This window comes from Solanum pennellii, chromosome 12, assembly GCF_001406875.1.
Source record: "Solanum pennellii chromosome 12, SPENNV200".
NCBI lineage: Eukaryota > Viridiplantae > Streptophyta > Magnoliopsida > Solanales > Solanaceae > Solanum > Solanum pennellii.
The window spans coordinates 37,617,510-37,634,420 of record NC_028648.1 but is presented as its reverse complement, the minus strand read 5'-3'; positions in this window follow the sequence as shown (position 1 = coordinate 37,634,420).

Here is a 16,911-nt window from a genome sequence, read left to right as displayed (position 1 = left end):
GTGTCGGAACGTGAAACTCCGATCCAATAATCCGTGTCGGAACGTGACACTCCGATAAAAAATTACCATTAGTCATCATTTAATACCACCACTTTTTCATTATTTAGTAATATCTCATCGAGCCTCCTTTATTCAAGGCATTACTTCGGTAGAGATGGTACAAGATTAGAATTTCAACATTCTCATAATTTTATAGCCAACCCCAAACCACACAATCAAAAACATGCAACCACACAATCAAGTACATAGGAGACTTTACAATATCATTCAATACATATCAATCGCTATTTAGAGTTTATCTATTAGATAGAATTAAACCATAGCCTACCTCCACCGGAGAATCTAAATCAAGCAAGCTACCTCTCCAATGCCTTTGTTTTCCTCAATACTTCGCTCCCTTCGTTCGTTTCACGTCTCCTCCTCTTTTTACTTTTTCCCTTTTAAGATTCTTTTTACCCTAATTATCATATAATCAATTATAAAAGATGATAAAAGTAACCCACTATTTTTTTAAAGTTATCTCCTTTAACCCCCAACTAACTCAATTATAAAAATTACCCCACTAATTTCCTAATAATAATTATGAATAGCCCAAAACACCCCTTAAAAAAATTTAGCGGAAGTCTGACCAAGTCGGGGTTACGCAGCTTGTGACGGTCCGTCGTACCTACGATGGTCCGTGCTGCAAGTCCGTCGTGAAGTTCAGAGAGTCGATTTCGGTACCCAGACTCCAAAAATTGAAGTGTTTTTGAACGAAGACCCTGTGACGGTCCGTCGTATCCATGACGGTCCGTCCTGCAGGTCCGTCCTGAAGTTCAGAGAAGTAACTCCAGTACCCCGATTCCCAGAGTTGAAGTGTTTTGGAACGAAGTCCCTCGACGGTCCGTCGTGCCTATGACGGTTCGTCCTACTTGTCGTCGAGGGTAATGAGAAGAGTAGCAGAAGAAATTACACAAGTATGGGACGACGGAGTCCATCACGGTCCGTCACGTGGTCCGTCAACCCTGTCAGTTTTTATCAAAAATAATTCTACTGCTCGAACCGACTAAACAGGTTGTTACACCTACTAAGGGGGATATAAGGGTTAGATGATTAGACCATTGAGAGTCTTTAGTCTTCATAAGATAGACCTTAGTAAGAATGTATTAGTATGAGTTATGGTGCCTTGAGGGAGTTCCTTATAGTAGATGTCATGTTGACCTTGGAATGGGTTTCTCTTAAATGGGGTAGTATGGTGAAGAATAAGGTTATTGGGAGTGGAGTACCCTTAACTTTTCTTTCTGTGTATATTCAAGCCTAAAACAATAAGTTCTTAGTAACTTGAATTAGTAGGAGTCTTTTGTGGAAGATTAGTTCCTAACATTCTCCTTATGATAGATATATATGTTTTGGTTGTTGAGGTGAAATCTAAGGAACACCTTGATGAACCATTGATGGAGGTAAAGGAACCAGTTCATGCTAATCTTAATGAGTCATTTCCCTTAGGAGGGGATGGAGTATCAAGGAAGATTGTGTGTGCAAAATTAGATGACTTGAGGAAAGAGATTCATCAGAAAGTTCATAGTTCCCGTTGTTCCATTCATCCGGGTTCTACAAATATGTATCATGACCTTAGAGAAGTATTTTGGTGGGAAGGCTTGAAAGGGGACATATCTGAATTTGTTACAAAATGTATAAATTGCTAACAACTGAAAGCCGAAAACCAAAAGATTTGTGGTTTACTTCAAGAGATACAAGTTCCTACTTTGAAGTGGGAAGAGATTAATATGGAATTTATGGTAAGGTTGCCTCGGACACAAAAGCAACATGAATCCATATGGACGGTTGTGGATAGTATGACCAAATCCGCACATTTTATTCCCGTAAAGTCAAGTTACTCGGCGGAGGATTATGCAAGGATCTTGATAGATGATACTGGTGTCGCTATGGTATTCCGTTATGAAACATATTGGATAGGAGTGCACGATTCAAATCTATGTTTTGGAGGTCATTACAAAAAAGGTTGGGTACCAAGGTGAAGCTAAGCACCGCTTTTCATCCCCAAATGGATGGTCAAGCGAAGCGTAATATTCAAACCCATGAGGATATTCTTAGATCTTTTTTAATTGACTTCAAAAGGAATCGGAATAACACTTGCCTTTCGTTGAGTCTTCCTACAACAATAGTTACGATTCATCTATATCTATGGCTCCTTTTGAGGCTTTGTATGGGAGGAAAAATAAGTCTCCAATTGGATGTTTTGAAGTGGGTGAGTCTTCACTTTTGGATCCTAAATTGATTCATAAGATCTTGGAGAAAGTTCATATACTAAGGAATTTCTTAAAAACATCCTATAGCCGACAAAAGTCTTATGCCGACCATAGGAGGAGAGACTTAACGTTTCAAGAAGGTGATAAACTGTACTTAAAAGTTTTGCCTATGAAAGGAAAGTTGAGTCCTCGTTATGTGGGTCCCGATGAAATTTTACAAAGGGTTGGCAAGATTGCATATGATTTAATGTTACCTAGTGAATTGACTTCTGTTTATCTGGTAATTTACTTTTCCATGCTTTAGAAATGTGTCGGTGATCCGAGTCGATTCTTCCTATTGAGGGACTAGGTGTTCAAGAGAACTTCTTCTATGAGGTAGTTATGGTTGAAATGCTTGATAGACAAGTGCAGAGGTTTAGGAACAAGGAGGTGGGTTCCGTAAAGGTGTTATGGGAGCACCACTTAGTTGAGGGTGCAACATGGGAAGCCGAGGACTGCTTGAAGTCTTGTCACCCTCATCTATTTGATAATTAACGTTAGTTGTTCCTACTTATAGTAAAAATAATGAATTTATTTAAAGTTGCCTTGATTTTTGGTAAAATATTGAATTATATGTTGTGTTACAGTGATTTACAGTGTTTTGTGTCTATTGAAATGAAAGTTTTCAAACAAAATTCTCATTTACATGATTTGAACTTATTTGGTGCATTTTTGTATGTTATATCTTCATGAGTTGTATTGAGTAAGATGATATTTGTTGAACAAAGCTTTTGCATGAGTGAATAAGCATGTAATGAATGCTGAACTCTTAAGAGGTGAAACCTGAAGCTTTGAGTTGCAAGTGTAAAATGTCATGTCATTATGTTTAGTTAAATAGTAATTCATGTTTTTATTTGTTGTTGTTGGTTGGGATGCTAGTATTGAATCTATTCCTTCCTTTTAAGAATTTCAGTGTCATTCGGGGAGGAATGTTCCTGGGGGGATAATGTAATACTTCGAATGTCTAAAGCCTAATCTAGAGCATAACAAGAGATTTTAAGAGTTGTAACACTTTTTTAAGGTCAACTATATATGTCATTTAGGGAGTTTTAGAATCAAAATGTCAAGGAATTTCCATGACGTCCGGAAAGTAGTCCAAGAGGTTCTATCGCTCCTTAGTCTTTCTTTATGACAAGGTTCTAAGAATTGGAAAATGGTGAAATTTGGTAAAATGTGCCTAACACTTGTTAGAGTTGGTTTATAGTCGAAACGTTGGGGTACGACTCCCTAAGGACCAACCAAAGGGTCCTTTAGGAGGACCATTCTTGTTTGGCTAAAAGATGTAAAAAGCCAGTGCAATAGACGACTTATAGGCGACGAGGAGTTGGCCAATCGACGGAGCATGGATGGCCACCTTTGATAGTCACTAATCCAAATCCGTGAAGATGTCATTTGGCAGGTCGCTGTCCAAAACGATGCATGTGCAGCACGAAGGGGGGGGGGGCTTGGCCGTCAATTTACCTACGACCCGTAGGTCGGGGAATCGTAAGTCATGTCTATGTTTTGCTGTTTAGTTTTAGGTTAGTTCATTAAATTAATTAATTAGTTAGTTAATTACTTAGGGTTTAATGGAGTTCTAATTAAGTTAATTAACGACCTCTATATAAAGACCTAACCTAATTAAACAAAACCCAACTCTCATAATTCCCAAACCCCAATTGCTCTTCCTTTTCTCCTCTATCACTCTCCAACAGAAACTCCATAGAGGACAAAGCAAAGGATGGTAATAGGTAATCTAGGAGGCTAATTTTATCCTTTAATACTCATCAATTAACAAGGTATGGGATTCCTTTCAACTTCGAGATAATTTCCCCAAAGGATTCCACCAAATTGATTTAAAAGATCAGTTTCAAGTGAGTTTTCTTCTATTACAAATTTTAATTTAAAAATTGCTCTGTTTATGATTCCTTCAGAGTGAGTATATTATGCTGTATTTCAATTAAATTATGCAACTTCTTGATGAATTGACCTATGTTGTGAAGTGGATCATGAATTTGACCCAAACCCCTAACCTTAAGCTATGAACTAGTGACGAATCGTAGTGCATTAGTTCCATTGACTATATTATTGTGAAAATTACTATTGTCTGATTATACTAAACCCTTTATTGGGTTTAATTGGATTGTTGATGGTAAAACCTTTAAAGATGGCTTGTGAAGGAGATTGGTGTAAGTCTTTTGATCTGAATCCTTTACTTCAATTATGATTACTTGTGTTTAGTGATGAAGTTTTATTGATGCATACCTTATAATAAGATTGATTAGGGTTTGTATGATGTTGAATTGGAATGTCTTGATGTATGAATTATGAGTTGTTGGCTAAGATGTATTTATATAAGGATGGTTATGACTTACCTAAGTGCCTTATCATAATATGACTATGTAAATGTGCTAACCTCACATGTGTGAATTGTAATAAAAGGACAATACTCATGCAAATCTTATTAAAGAATGATTATGACTATATAAAGATAGACCGTATGACCTAAATTAAGGTATTATGATTATTAAAGTTTTGAAGAAATTTTAAAAAGGGACTCTACCTTAAAACCGAGTGAACTAGAGTGAGGAGTGTCTCTTCCCACATAGGGAAGGTACGATCACTAATGTGCACATGATATTGGAGACTATAATGCATGGCATGAAGAGGGTCCCAACTATATCTCCTAATTCTTGAACTATGTTACCCCCAAGGAATTCTAGCTAGTGGATACACATAGAGGCTATGTTCATGTTTTGGTACTACCTTGGAAAGTTGTCCGCCTTCTTTCGGTGTAAGGATCTATGGACAACTGATTCTAAATTAGCTCATGTGGTCTATGTCGGTAAATGCAAGATATTCCCAAAACGTAAAATGAAGAAACACAGTGAACTCTAACTAGGGTGAGCTAAGGGGTTTAACTTAGTCTAGGTAAGGGTATGAGAATCTACCTATACATTGCACTAGTTAGCCTTGAGGGAAGTCTTAGGAGGATATCCTTATATTCTTACAAATGTAAATGATCAATATATATATGTTTATCTTACCTGTTGATGACACTATGTGATATTAGTTTCACTGATGAACATGTGGTTGGTCTCTATTGTGAATGTATGATGATGTTTCCTCTTAATAATATAATATGTGAACTTGGGCATTTCTTATAGTTCTTATTCGATTTACTTAATTGAGAGAGGTTGCACTAGTGGACTTAATGAGGGTTTATGAGTAAGGGACTTACTTTGTTTATGATGTTACGAACTATTATACATGCTTGTTGATATTATAAATTGATGATAGAGTTATCTTGATTATGTACTCATTTATGTTGATATGCATTTTTGACTTGGCTCGACTTGATATTGTTGATCTTGTGATGTACATGGACGTGACTGAAGGAATATGTGTTTATTGTCTTGTATTGATTCTTCAATTTGCGTAGCGAAATTAGCATGGTTTAATGAAATGTCCAATTTGAGAATAATTTATATGTTTTATGTGCATATGATTTAATACTTAGTACAAGTGGTGTGCTAACCCCATTTCTCTTTTTTCCCCAACATTTTAGGTTCCGGTCGTTTAAGGGTTCGTGACGATCTTAGAAGAAGACTTGCATCCTCATTTTGCAAGTTAGGCAGGTCCTCACCACTTCGAGGACAATGCCAGTTTCTAGTATTGGATGTTGATTAGTCCTAAATACAGTTTATTCATTGTCTCTCATTTGAGTACTATAATTGTATAGTCTATATGTGGCTTTTATTGTATTGATGTATGAGATATACCCAATTGTTATACTCTTGTTTAGATGGTTATAATATGAGACATCCGTTTTAAGACTATGATGTATCATATATGTATGTGTGCAATAAAAATAGAAGATTATGTAAGCTTCTTATACGAAGGGACTATGTATACACGATACAAATATATTATGTGTTTGCGAGAGGTCTAATTAAAAATTCAGGAAGTAGTGTAGATGAAAAGTACTAAATTTTCTGCATTCTTAACCTATGAATGTAATGATGAATGCTATGAGGCTAGTCATAGTCCTCTTTGAGGACGACGAAACCATATACGTCTAGCGGGTACTTCCCGGATGTGACATGGACCATCCCAAACATCATTATCATATAAACATATACTACACAATATAGAGAAGCTTAGGTCAACATACCATCAATAAAACCTGACAACTCCAATACATAGACAATTCAACCAACTCAATATACCAATAGCAATAATCAACAACTCAATTCAATAATCTTAATATACAATTAATTCAAGATAATACAACATAAATTTAACAAATAAAGACCACCTACTTACTATTCTAACTTGATTATTTCATAATTCAATAGCCCTAATCAAACTACACAATAATTCAAAAGTATAATTTAAAAGTTTAGAGACATAAATAAATCACCCATAAAATAGTAAAAAACTAAGGATTCATGAATTGCATGGGTTTATAGAGTTTGAACCCAAAAATCATCAAAATAACATCAATTCTATTAATATACAATGATTCAAAACGTTTTATGGAAGAACCCATGACTACATGTCAAAATAAGACAATTTCATCTTTTGAATTTGGAAATCACTTTGAAGTCTGGATCCTTAAAGAAAAGAGATTAAAGGATTAAAACATACCTTAATTGATGTTACACAACCAAAATCGAGAAGAATTGATGTAGAAACCAAGCTTCATGCTCCAATCTACCTTCAAGCTTCAATGGTGTTCTAGATATTTCTTTAGTGGTTTTGGTCTTTTTTTTTGAAATAATGATATCGCCAAAGTGTATAAGACTTATAAACCCACTCAAAATACCTATAATGACCTTAATAAACCGTACAAATAATTTTGAGGAAGGCTAGGTAAAAACCCCAAGTGCCCTTCCTTTGCCGAGACCCTCTAGAAAATTACATGTGTCACCAACGACCACCATCAACGCCTCGTAGGCTAACCAACATACCTTCCTGCTGGTTCATGGTTTGGGTAAGAGACTTTTTAAATGGGAGCACAAGCTCGCACACCTATGTATCTATCACAACCCACAAGTACCCCCTAGAAGTTTGGGATAACCCTTGGATTGGGACAAGGCGTACCTGACCCTTTGGGGTCTTGTACAAGCCCTTTAAATATCATTCATTACATAAGACATGAAAAGTAGTGCGGAATTAAAACTTTTCATGATTTTTAATATATATTGAAATACTTTAATAAATACTTAGAAAATCTCATCATCACAAGCCAAACTTAAAGATACGACACAATATCGTAGGGACACCTCCCTTTACATTTGAATGAAATACATAATAAGTCTAAATAACAAAACTAAGAAACATAGACTATTTCCTCGATTATATGAGGACATACCAAATCTTGAGAGAGTAGAATTCCCAAGCTTCGCCTTCTAGAATCCGTCATGCTTCCAAACCTATACTTAAGAGTATAGAAAAGTAAGGGGTTAGAGCAAATAATGTACTAAGTATGGCATATGCAAAAACATGCAAAAAGGGACATTTTCGTAAGAACACAATTGCTTGTCAATTGAGTAAAAAATTCAAGATTATAGAAGTAAAACAACCTAAGAATCATCATTTAACACTTAGAGAAGAATTTCAACAATTTTAAACAAAAGAAGCATTTTACGGTAAGCTCTTCAAAATTACAGTACACTCTTGTAACATTACAGTGAACCAAATTAACTCCAAAATAGTGAACTTCCAAGGTCAAGAAAAGACGAAGTGAACTCATTTACATAGGAGTTTCCCTAACTAAGGTTATCCTAAGACACACCAAGGTAAGAGATGAAGGAAATGAAGACACCCCCCCCCCCTTCAATACACAACTAAATGATCCCCATGACTACCCCTTCTAGGCTTACTCACCTCGGCAGAATAAGTCCCCACTCAATGACTGTACATTAGAAGAACACTGAAACAACACACTAACACATCCCTTTCGAAATGCCTACTTAGTGAAATGAGTGGATGGCGTCCTATTCCACTACCTACCCTAAGTAGTACACTCTTTTAGAAGACTTATCTAATTCAATTCATATAAGGTTTGCCAGGACTCCGCCTTCCGGAATGCCTACCTAATGCAATGAATAGATGGCGTCCCATTCCATCACCTACCCTAAGTAGTACATTTTTTTATAAGACTTAGAACATTCATTAATTTTGTGGGGGTTGGCTTAACCGACATAGATCATGAGAGCTAAACATGGAATCTCGATACTTTCCTTACCGGAGATGGGCCCCCCACCCCACCCCACCCACTTGCCTTGAGTGAGGTTTTTCTTTTCTCTTTTACATGGCTTTCCTAATAGCTACACCTATGAGGACGCATAGTTAAGGGATAAGGATATTTGTAATACGTAACTCATTCTCTACTAACGATAAGTACTCATCTGAAGAGGTACAATGGAATACAATATCTCAACTCACGAAGTGTAACCTCCCCTTCTTCATATACGCTCGGTGCTAGGCATAACTCCCTATGGATTATAAACATTATAACTATAGGTTAAGGATAACTAGTGAATACCACATCTCAACTCAGGAAGGGCGTGCATCCTCCAACCTATCTTAGAAAGCTCTTAGGATTTAGTGGGGTTTCTACTAAACAGTTCATCCCAACTCATGAAGAGTGTTCACCCCATAACTTCCCTTTTGACTTAACTTAGCTTCATTCATTCAAGTGTGAGTGTGTGTGTGTAAATGTGAACACCTTTCACATAAGGATCATTTCATTTACATTCAATTCTATACATGCTTATATCTTCCTTTATCATTTACACACTTTAACATGCTTCAACATATACACTTGCTTCATTTAGTCTTAATCTATAAAAAGCATACAATTTAATCTTTATAATGCATATCAACATGAATCTCATCATTATCACTTAATTTCACACACTAGGCCTTCAAATCCTTACTCACAAAACATACCAAAATAACCAAATACAACAAGTAAATACCACCACCAAGAAGGTGGACCATACAACTCAAGAGCATTTCATAACAAGAGTTGTACAGTAAAAAAAACTCACCAATTAACCATGATTTCACAACCTATAATAAATTATTCCATATTTAACCATAATATGGCCTTATGGCAGTAGCTAAACCATAATAACAACATAAGGAAACCAAAGTTCAAACACTACGCAATCATGTTCAATTAACCCTTTTCTTAAGCTAAAAGTTGGAAATATGCATAAACATGAGTTAATTAGGATTTTGACCTTAAAATATGCAATTAATACTAGAAGAAACATATTTGAATCATTAAAACACTTTTACATGAAGATCCATACTTAGAATCAAAACTAGAAGAAGACAGAGTTTAAAACCCCTTTTTGAAAATCATTTAGAAATGACTCCTTGAATGAAAGGGGGCTCAGGGATGACTACAATTCCTCAAGTAAAATAAAACGCACTAATTTTGATGAAGAAACATGCCCAAACCAGCAGTCCTATTTCTCCTTGAGTGTTAGCTCCAATGGTGACTTGAGAGAGTTTTTTCTTTAGAGAGAGAGAGTTTGAATATTATGATATGAGGGGTCTTTTATAAGTATGGCACTTCAAACTAATTTAATATACCTTAAAAACCCTAAAACTATCATCCTAGGGTCATTAAAAACTTTGCCTGAATTCACAAAACACCCCAAGTAATTCCAGAGAAAGTGACAACTTTTGGCAGTCGTTAGTGACGGCTCCAACCAACGGACCGTTTGTCCATCAACGGCCCGTTGGTGGGGGGTAATTGGTTGGGACTTAGCCTCATCCAAAATAAGTCTATCCTGCCTTGTAGGTCTAGTCGACACCGTTGTTGAAAGGACCGTTTGTTGACAACGGACCGTCCCTTCGGTCGTCGTTTTGTCACTTATAGCCTGCTTCCTGCCAAGAGATGGGATCCTCTTCTAGGTCTCATCGTAGGTCTTAGGTGGGGTCGTACCCGGACTTTAAATCCCTGTACATATTAATCAAGGTCATGGGAAAATCCCACACCTACTTCAACAAAACGAACACGTAAAACTCACTAAATCATATGAAGACACACAAGCACAATCTAAGGAATATCTGTCGAACGTCATGGACGTTCTTTGAAGTTTGACCTCCAAACGTCACCAAAATTAAGACACTGCCTAACAATATCAAAGTAACTCATTTTAACAAAAAACTAACTGACAAAATACTGAAGAAACTCTAGTTTACCTTAGTTTGTTTTAGGGTGTTACAGTGTCAACCTACGCCACCAACCTAGGACGCAGCGACCAGCCTACTAGGTGCCGATTGCTATCCGTAGGTGAGGCTGGTTTTGAAAGCTTTTGGATCACCCATCGCTCCTCCTAAAAGACCCCTTAGTTGATCCATGGGGAGTTTTTCCCTGAAGTTTACAACGTGAATATAGTTATACACATGTTTAGGACCTCTTATATTAATTTCTTAAAAAAAAACACGTCAAACTTGACGAAACACACTAAGGCACACAAACACGTCTCAAGGGAATCCGTTCGAACGTTATGGATGTGCTTGGACATTTTATCTCCAAACTTCATGAAACATTAAACACTGCCTCGTAACATCATTATAACCCATTGAAGGACTTCAAAACATCAATATAAAATTGTTAGGCTCTAGTTTTACCTAAGTTAGTTTTAGAGGTGTTACATTCTCCCCCACTTGGACAACTTCATCCTCGAATGAAACTTACTTCATTTTAGTCACCTTCAAGAAATAAAAACATAAGACTAGTAGCACATAACCATACCACATCATACAAAACTCATAAATAGAAGGAACACCAATTTCAGATACTTTAAGAGACTTAAAACACAACAAGAGGATAGAAACTAATCTACGATTCATTATGCAATAAGACTAACATTCTTCATTTAAAATAGTGAAAATTCCTTCTCTACACATTTCCATGCTAATATATACCTATTCTATGAAAATTACAACCCTTTTCAATGAAAATTCAATTTGTTCATTTTTTCAAAATCCTTGCACTGAACTTTTAGCATTATATTGAAACATATCAAAAAAATTTCAAACATGCATTGTTAAGCAATTTATGATGAAAACATGATAATACTATAGATAAAACCATATAACTCATTTTACAAAATAAATAAATGTTCATGAAGTGCAGAATGCAATGGATCAATGAGATTCAATTTCAACAAGATTCCTAAACACAACGCAACATGCAACATGATTCTATGACTTTCTAACTCTCAAGCATGAATAGAATTGAATAGAAGAGACGGTAAATAAAAAATCCACTACTCACCATACTCCCCCACTTGGATGAAACTCATGAAAACTAAAGAAAGTAGCTATAACTTACCAACATCATCTTCATCCGACTTTTATCCCTTAGCCCAGCAGATTCTTCCTTGGAACATCATCAACATAACTAGACATGAAGAGACCATTACTATGCCCCCTACACATCTTAACTAGGCAATCCTTATAGTTACTCTAGATAGGTATTATTCTTTAACATATGTTCAAACTTAAGTCATTATCTTCATTAGTTCATTAAGAGACATTTAACACATTAGGATATTCAAGTAATGGTCTTGGGGGAGACAAAGGGACTCACACACGAACATCTTCAAAGCCTAATCGTGCAATGATTAGATAGCGCCCCATACCACTACCTAAACATCATAAATTTTCTCTAACACTTGTAGGTATCCCATATGGTTAGAATAGGCAATAAACGACATAGACCATACTAGCTATGCCTGAAATCCAGAGTCCTAAACTACTCCAATGGAGCGTGTTCTACTTTCCAATGGTAAAACTAGGACACATCCCATGTAGGCACATGGTTAAAGAATATCAAAGGTTTCTTTGTACTCTAATCTCATCTTAATGAGAGAAACTTTCAAGGCATACTCACTCGGTGCTAGACTTTATTCTAATAGAGTATTTCAATAAAGGAGCATATGAAGGTGTTCCATATCTAGTTCACAACCAAATCACATTACATCTTATGAAAAAGGTTCCACTAAGGCTACTTACAATGGTCAAGAGGATAGCTCAGTGACTTTCCTAAGGATGATTTCATGTTTTTCCAGACAACCAACCCTCTGTCCACCATTCACACAAGAAGGATATATTACAACTTTCAACTTCAAGGATATCATAACCTTCCATCCAGGATGAAATTTCCATAAAAAGAACCTTCTTAACTATGATCAAGGTTATATGTCAATAATACATACAAGACTACAAAGCTTATGCATAATAAGTCAATAGATCATATTCACATTGTACATGTATCAAGTAAGGGACACAAGACTATAAAAACAAGACAACTCATACTCCACTATACCACATATAGCATGTAATTTAACAAGCATATAGGATTAATCAATCTCATCTATAGGTCACCCTATTCATTTCTATAGTATCATTCATCTAAGTTATCAGATTTCTCATATAATCAATGAAGAAACATAATACTTCAACATCAAATAATACACATAATTACTTCACTACAGACTACTAGAGACACAAATCATCAACTAGAAGAACTCATACTTCTACTCCACATATACACAAGTCATAACATAATGCCGACGCGGCCACATTGTTTCACAATTAATAATGTAAAGCAGACAAGGCCACATTATTCACTAGTATAGCACATAAAGACCACCACCATAAGTGGACCATACCAAATATCATTATCATCAAAAACCTATACTACACAATATATTGAAGGTTAGATCAATGTACCATCAATCGAACCTACAACTCCAATCCATAGACCATTCTACCAATTAAATATACAAAGGCTCTTACCAATAGCCATAATCACCAACTCAATTCAATAATGTAAATATACAATGAATTCAATATAATACAACATAAATTTATCAAATTAGGATGTCCTACTTAATATTCTAAAATGATTCTTTCATAATTCAAAAGCCCTAATGAAACTACACAAGAACTCAATAGAATAGAGACGTAATCAAATCACCCACAAAATAGTCAAAAACTAGGGTTTCATGAATTGAATGGGTTCATAGAGTTTTAGGTTAAAATCATAAAACTGACATAAACTCAATCAATATACATTGATTCAAAATGTTTTATGCAAGAACCTATTGCTAGATATCAAAATAGGACAATTTCACCTTTTGAAAGACTTTGGAAATCACTTTGAAGATTGTCTCCTTGAAGAAAATAGATTAAAGGATGAAAACCATATCTTAATTAATGCTAAACCACGAAAATTGAGAAGAATTGATGGAGAAACAAAGCTTCAAGCTTCAAACCTCAATGGTGTTCGAAAGAGTTCTTTAGAGGTTTTGGGTTTTGATAATGAGATGATGAATTCATCTAATTGTATAAGACTTATAAACCCACTTAAAATACCTAAAATGACCTTAATAAACTTTCCAACTAATTTTAGGAAGGCTAGGTGAACACCTCAAAGTACCCTTCCCTTGGCCGAGACCCTATAGAAAATTGCAGGTCTTACCAATAGCCACCATCTACGCCTCGTAGCCCAACCAACAGACCATCATGCCGGTCCATAGTTTGGGTCAGAGAGTTTCTAATTGGGATAACAAGCTCCCACGCCTAAGTGAAAAACTATTCAACCAACCTATGCGGCGTCGAACAACCTATTGTGCGTCGATTGCAATCTGTAGGTGAGGTTTTTTTTACAGCTTTTGGCTCACACATGGATCCTCCTCAAGGACCCCTTGGTTGGTGGAGTTTTTCCCAAAAATTTCCAGTCTGAATATAGTAGTACAAACTTTTAGGACCCTTCACAAAAGTTTCATCTAAAGCGAACATAAAACACTTGACGTGACACTTTAATGCACACAAGCAGGTTTCAAGGAATACCTTTTGAATGTCACGGATGTTCTTTGATATATGACCAACAAACTTTACAAAACTTTAATACTACCTCCAAAGATCATTACAACCCATTTTAGGACTTCAAAACATCAAGAAACAATTGTTAGGCTCTATTTTTAGCTAAGTTGTTTTAGAGGTGTTACGTTCTCCCCTACTTGGATAACATTCGTACTCAAACGACACTTGCTTCATTTTAGGCACTTTCAAGAGATAAGAAACTCAAGACTAGAAGAAAATAATAATAACACACAATAAAAAACTCATACATTTAAGGAACTAAAATTTCAGATAATTTAAGAGACTTAAAACACAATAGGTGGATATAAACTAATTTACGACTCATTATGCAATAAGACTAACATTCTTTATTTCAAATAGAAAAAAACTCCTTCTCTACACATTTCACAGCTCATATACATTTATATTATACACATTACAACCCTTTTAATGAAAACACAATTTATTCATTTTTGCAAAATACTCACACTAAACTTCTAGCATTACAGTGAAACATGTCCCATTTTTTTTAAACATGCATTCTTAAGCAATTTATGATAAAAATGATAATATGAGAGATAAAACCATATAAACTAATTCTAAAACATAATTAAAACTTCATGAAGTTGAAAAATCAAGATATCAATGAAAATCAATTCCAACAATACTCCTAAACACAATGAAACATGAAACATGCTTCTATGACTTTCTAACTCTCAAGCTTCAATAGAATAGAAGATAAGAGACAATAAATAAAAACTCCATTACTCACCATACTCCCCAAATTATAAAGAACTCATGAAAACTAAAGAAAAAAGCTATACTTACCAACATCATCTTCATCTGACTTTGCTCTTGTAGCCACGAGTGCATAGAAACGATTATTCCTTGGAACATCATCACCCAGGACACTTGGAGGAACATGCTTTCCTTCTTTACCTCTAGCCTCAATATAAGGAATATCCCTCACCTTATGTCCATTCTTACAACAACCAAATCAATTCCGGATACTAACTAGAAATTTTCCATAGTGCTTCTTCCCATAAGTAACAGAAGTTGTGTTACCACCTTGAGAAACACCACCCTTCTCGAGTTTGACCTTGGGATCACTCGTTTCATTTTGAATGGGATCCTTCTTCTTGAACCTAGGTTGGTTTTTCTCACTTGGTTCACTCTTCTTAAAATTTCTATAAATCCTACTAATCTTGGACACCTCAATGGATTGAGCATACAATATAAGCCTAGACAAGTTCATGTCACCATGGAGCATGGTCATACGACACTCTTCTTTCACAAGGTCGGCAACTCCAGTCAAAAACCTACTCATCTCATACCTGGGGTTTGGCAAAAAGGATTGATTATACTTAGACAACACGATGAACTTTAATGAATACTCCTCAAAACTCATATTTCCTTGCTTGATATTAATAAACTCGTCAACCATCACCTCCCTCCTCTCACGGAGAATGTACATTCCTAAAAATCCTCCTTAAACTCCTCCCACTCTATAGCACCCGACTCAACCAACCTATTATCTTTAGATTGGGTGTACCAAACTAGAGGAAACTCCCAGATTAGGTATGAAGCTAAATCCACCTTGTCCCTAGAAGTTACCCCTATGGAACTTAACGCCTCATACACACCATCTGGAAACTCTTGGGGATCCTCCCCCACCTTTGAGAAAAAAACGATAGGAGGATTCATTTTCACAAATTCTCTCAATCTAGAGGTCATAGTACTCTACATACCATTAACTCTAGGTTCAATGCCCCTATTCACATAAGTAGTCATGGCTCTGGCTAAAGCAAGCTGAGCCTTTCTAATCTCCCCATTGGTCATGTCCGGGGGAACCACCGATACCTCATTTCCTTTACCTCTAATAGTCACTTGACTAAATTGTGGAGGAATTGAGCATCTTGAGGAACTTGAACTCCTTGTGGATAAAGTCCACCTTGGGGAACTTTATCTTGCACCTTTCCCTCTTCCATCCTTCTAGCGGCCATCCTCCTACTAGTCATCTTCTATAAACACAAGTAAAAACATTAAGAAGGCCACTCGCCCATTGATGTGTTGTGACTCACATGAAGGAACAAGACTCTACTAGACGTGACTTTATGAGAAATTTTTATTCCTAAAACCACTTTCACAACCTATACTCTTATATAAAGTTTGTAACATCCCTAGAGTGCACCCTAAAAGATAATGGTGTTCTCGGATTGCAACATGGAGTACTTGACCTCTCAGAGGTCTTGTACAATCCATTAGACATCATTCATTTCATACATGTATGAAAAGTAGTGCAGAATTACACTTTTCTCACAAATAATATCATAAAGCATCTTTCATATATAACCATAGGAAATCATAAGTCTCAACATACGCCATCCTTAGAATCAAGATTACTTGGGACACAGACCATATAATACGTATATAGAAAACTAATTCTATTACAATACTTTGAATAAAATAAGTCTAAAGATAGTAATGTCCTCGAATCAAGTGAGGAAATACCCCAACTTTTCTTGAATGACTCCTAGTTCCAAGTTTTGCTTCAAGACGCCTCTCACCTTCCACCTACACCATTAGATATAGACAAAATATATGGAATTATTACAATGCATGTACTAAGTATTAAAGAATACATAAAATCATGAGAAGACTTTTTTGAGAAACATGCTCTTTTTGGTTAAAACTTCATATTAGAAATATAAGAATCACATTTAAATACCAAACATCACAA